At 38.7% G+C, this 5,379-nt stretch overlaps 1 long non-coding RNA gene across 1 annotated transcript in view; it reads left to right on the forward strand.

Annotated features, from left to right (window-relative positions):
• LOC106725134 overlaps positions 1–90 on the forward strand; it is a 7,588-nt gene extending 7,498 nt beyond the window's left edge. Inside the window, exon 2 of the long non-coding RNA XR_001361002.1 lies at positions 7–90. This is a non-coding gene — a long non-coding RNA (uncharacterized LOC106725134). The remainder of the gene's footprint in view (positions 1–6) is intronic.
• The last annotated feature ends 5,289 nt before the right edge of the window (positions 91–5,379 follow it).

Genomic DNA, 5,379 nt, shown 5'->3' on the forward strand with positions numbered 1-5,379 from the left:
AAGCAGGTATCCGCGGCCCCGATGGGCAAGAAAAAAATTAAAGCAGGTATCCGAAGCCCCGATGGGCAATAAAAAGAAGAAAAAAAAAAAAAAGCAGGTATCCTAGGCCCCGGTGGGCCAGTGGTTTGGGGAAAAGGAGGACACAGCAGGTATCCGAGGCCCCGATGGGCTAAGGGGGGGAAAAAAATTAAAAGCAGGTATCCGCGGCCCCGATGGGCACATTTTTTAAAGTAAATAAATAAAATCAGGTATCCGCAACCCTGATGGGCAAAATATAGAAAAGTGGAGGAAATAGAGAACTAAATCATAAAACAGAGGACTCAACCAAAAATTGTTGCAAAGAAAAATTTTTTCAAAATGAAAAATGTCATAAAAATATCCCAAATACCTAAAAAATATGGAGGTGTCAATAAAATGATGGAAGAAAGTTTAGAATTTTCAAAATATTTTATAGAATTTTGGTGAATATTCTAAAAGAAATGCGCCATAAAGAGTGGTTGAGCGCTGGAAAATGTTCCAGAAAGAACCACATGGCTGAAGACATCTTCATTAGCAAGATTCCATTCCACCTCAGGAGAAGAAGAAATATGGCGGTAGCAGCAAATTGCAGGGCTTTAAAAAGCAAGGGGGTGGAGACTGGGTGCAGAGGGAGTGGAAGAGGCGTGGCTTAAAAGATTGAAAGCTAGACATCTTTGTGGTTTAGCTGGCTTAAAATTTAGAAAAAGGAGATTTCAAGAAAATAGCAACATATCTGAAAGTATACTAGACTGTAAATAGGCTTCATTTCTAGTCCAGGAACCATAACTTCAATGGGTCGCCATGGGTTATCTAAAATGGGGACCTTAAGTAAATAGAATTACTGATGCTAAAATTCTCCACAAACAACATAACAAAAGAAAACAATTTAGTTTAGTTTGGTTTTGAAAAGGAAGGAAGGGCAGGTAGAGCTTTGATATGTTAATAAAGTATCCAAATGTATATAACTCCCCCATCAAACTTTTGAACCAAAGAAGGTAGGAAGGATCTCCAAGGTCAGAACCTTCTTCAAGGGACTTTCTCTTCAATTATAAGTCAGATGGTGAGCAACAGAGAGAAAGGAAAAAAAGAAATTATTTGACCCCTAAATAATCATGGAGCACTATTTGTAACCTGTATCTCACAACTCCTAGAAAGTCAAAAGATACATTGCCCTACTACTGTCAACTGCAAAGTAATACTATCAGACAAGCATACCCTCCAGTCTCCATATAAAAAAGTATGCAAATTTTCATCCTTAAAAGGTACATTCCATCTTATATATGCTCTTTGTTCACACACAAAAAAGTAATCTGACTTATTCCAAATGAAGAATATTTTGTTACAAAAGTGATACCCTGGAGAAGACGATGCTTAACACAAAGATAATTTAATAGTAAGATTTCATTCTGAAAGATAATTTTCCATAGGAGCCTTCCTGAACACCCCCAAAATTAAACTATATGAGCAAAAGCCTACAAATAAGGACTACTATAAGATCTCACACTAATTTAAGTTTTCACAAAGTCCTATGAAATGAATGAGGGGGGCATTGGTTCATTGTATAGATTGGTACATTGAGATTGAGGGATGTTGACTTCTATTTGGTTTAAAAACCTAATAGCAACACGAGGATCCCAGGATAGAGATCCTTGGACTCAGATAACTTTGGTTGCACTTTAGTGAAATAACTCTGTTGATGAGACTACCTTGTGTGTCAGATCTCTCTAGTGAGAATTCTGGGATTTGTGTGGAGTTTAAAATTACTGTAATAATCATGGTATATTTGAATGGTACCTATGAAAGGTAGTAGCTACAACAACTTTGATATCACTCAGTCATCAGGAAAGAAAAGGATTATAAATAAGTAGTATTCCCTTAACACCTGAGATCTCAGCCTGGACTAACCGGGAGGACCTAGAAAGCAAACCAACTACCACCAAGAGCAATACTATCAGGCCACCTGAAAAATCTTAAACTCCTTCTCTATAGGCCATGAAATAATGGTATCACTAGGAATCTGACTCCACTACAGAATTTAACCTTTTCCAGCTTATTGTGTCTTTAACACAAGCTATCAATTGTTAAAGTAACTAGGTCTGTCAAATACAGCTCTGTCCAAAAACAATTTTCTACAATTGTGGAAATATCCCATATTTTTTAGACCTTGACTTACGAAAATTTTCTTACCATTCAAAATGCATCAACTACAAAAAAATGACTTTAAACTAAAATATTTTGTTCCATAAAAACACCCTAAAAGGTGAAAAGACGGGCTATAAACTAGTTGCCCTGGGGTTCAGCATCCAGGCCCTGGTTCTGGGAGAGTGATCAGGCTAGCAGACCATTTCCATTGATTGTCACAGTAATTTCTTTCATGAGATTCAGTGAGATTAAGCTGCCGAAATGGTGATATCGTGATGATTTTGGGTGACTCTCGCTCACGTCGGACACAGGCTCTACCAGTGGTCGGCAAACTCATTAGTCAACAGAGCCAAATATCAACAGTACAACGATTGAAATTTCTTTTGAGAGCAAAATTTTTTAAACTTAAACTATATAGGTAGGTACATTGTTATTAACTTAATTAGGGTACTCCTAAGGCTCAAGGGACCAAAGAACCGCATGTGGCTCCCGAGCCTCAGTTTGCCGACCATGGCGAGTCTAGGCTATCATGGTCTACTGCAGATACCTAGGCTAAAAGAACTGCAGAGGCAAGAAAACTATAGTTTTTAGATACAAACAGGTTCCAAAGACTAGTTGCATTGGAAGTAGCAACAGTGTTGCTACCTTTTATATTAGTCAGGTAGGGTTCATTTGACAAAAACCAAAACAAAACAAAAAACACGAAAACATAAACAAATGTTTTTTGGACCTGAAAAGGGACATTATGAAGAATTTTCACATGAACTGCTGAATAAACAAATATGTAAGTACCTCTTCTGTGCCCTTTATTGCTAAATTACTATACCTTACATGAGCCCATGAATTTTATAATATATTTAAATCAGATTACTTAAATAAAAAGGGACTCCAAAAAATATTTGCCTAGTACCCTGCATCATACCTTGGAGCATCCCTGCTCTTTCCTGCCATTTATCACCTTCAGGCTTTACTTAACCCAAACGCATGACATATAGCAGGAACTATATGGGAGGAAGAAATCAAGTTCTCTTTTATTTTACTTACAGGTTGATAAATTTGTTAAACTATGCTTCCTCTCCAAAAAAAAAAAAAAAAAAAAAAAAAAAAAAAGCAGAAATGACCTGATTTAACCACCAGATGGCAGCATGAAATCATCAAAGAAACAGCCAGCCTACAGGGAAGGAGCCAAGATCTTATAGGAAGAAAGCTCAATTAGGGTCTTAGTTGAAGGGGAAAATGCCTCATTTATACCAGTTCAGTATCAGAAGAAAGAAATAAGGAAAAGTACTCAACTTCCTCTAATTTGAACACCCCCCACCCCTGTGGAAGTTTGACCTTGGCTTTGATGAATGCCATTTAAAGAGGGCTTTGATAAAGCATTCAAAATCAAATTAGCAGGCTAATGGGGGCCATTATCAGTGAAAAGCAGTTAAAGTAACAAAGACATATTATAGAAAAAGAATGCTTGGGGAAGGGCTCTTTACAAACATAAGGACAGCTTGCAGTGGGAGAAAGAGCCTTATTGTGTGTAACTCGATATAAATATCTATATAAATAAGGGTGCCTGAATACTCTAAGTTGTCCAGAGATGGAACAGACTGCTTCCAAAACTGGTGAGATGCCAATCACTGAAGGTATGCAAGCCCATGGTGGATTTGGTGGGGATAATATGGAGATAATGAATGAGTCATGGCAATACGTTTCCTTGCATGAATTCAACAAAACCAGTTTCCAATTGTGGTTCTATTAACCAAGACTTTTACTGGAATGTCATGTCTGAGAGAGACATGCCCAGACTCTGGATGTCACCAGAAAGCTTTAAGGAATAAAAACTGACTTTGAAGCCAATGTAAGGGCCTTGGAGAAATACCCTGATACCTTGCTTGGTCACATGGTTCATGGCAGTCTTTCCAGGTAAGGAACGAAGGTTGCTTTCCTGAGAGATGGCAAGGAAAGAAACTCAAGACATCATTGGGGACCTCACCCAACTCTACAGGTATTGTAGGCAAACCGGATGGCAACTAGGTGGCTCAGCTGTTTTGCCCTGAGGGGTTAATTAAAGCTCAATCATGAAATACCAGCAAAGCAGGTGGGTTTTTTTTTAAGGCCTATATGATCAATTGCTATTCTTATTGTGTTCATGCAAATGATCAGGCCAAATTGAAACTAGATTTAATACAGTAAATAGATTGGTCTTAATTTGACTCCTTAATAAAAATTAGGGTGGTTTTAAGGGGGAAATTGTGTTTCAGTAGACTCTATAACGCACCATTGTGAATATTAGACTCAAAGCTTTATTTTTCACCTATGAATTGAACTAGATCCTGAATTTATCTCTACCTTTTACCCCAATAATACTAAAATTTATAACACAGTATGTCTCCACCAGGTTATAAACCCTACTCTCACTTAAGGAATACCACCTCTAGATACCATTGCCACCACCTTCTGTGTCCAGGCCTCATCGCCCTCTGACAGAGAGCACATTCTAGCCTGGTTGAGAGTTGTAAGTCCTGGGACATGGGAGCTAACATTGGAATGAAGGCCATTCTCCTTTCCCAAGAACTGTCTAATATGGAAATATTTACAACCTCGTGGCTGAAACAATCTAGTACCAGAGGTATCTGCCTTTTGCAACCCCCAGCCTCTATTGCCTGTAATCTGGTCCCAGAGGTGCCTGGAGGCACCCGCCCTCTGCAACCCCACCCCCTCCCCCAGTCCACATTGCCTGTAACCTATCACCATAATACCTTGCCTACTTTCCCATGTCTGTAATTCTTACTCTCCCACCTAATCTTTACCTCCTACCCAATATAAGCAGCTGCCTTATGGGGAAGGGCAGAGCAGATTTTTGTGTATGATCTGCTGCTTTCCCATACTGCTGGCATTATTGTAACAAATGCTCATATATGATTCAACCCTGTCTCTACTTAATTGGATCAAGTAGTGATAGGCAGCCCAGACCCCTTGGTTTTCCAGTTACAAAACTTTAAAATATTATAAAGTAATATGGAATTCTATTCATTATATATATGTGTGTGTGTGTGTGTGTGTGTGTGTGTGTATACATACATATCCTATCTAATAATAGACAAACATGGTAATTAACTGTACCTCCAACATGCTTCCCATTGGGTAATCAGGGCGATATGCAAATTAACTGCCAACCAAGATGGCGGCCGGCAGCCAGGCAGCTGAAGCGAACAGGAGGCTTGCTTG

This window comes from Myotis brandtii, unplaced genomic scaffold, assembly GCF_000412655.1.
Source record: "Myotis brandtii unplaced genomic scaffold, ASM41265v1 scaffold1381, whole genome shotgun sequence".
NCBI classification, from domain to species: Eukaryota; Metazoa; Chordata; class Mammalia; order Chiroptera; family Vespertilionidae; genus Myotis; species Myotis brandtii.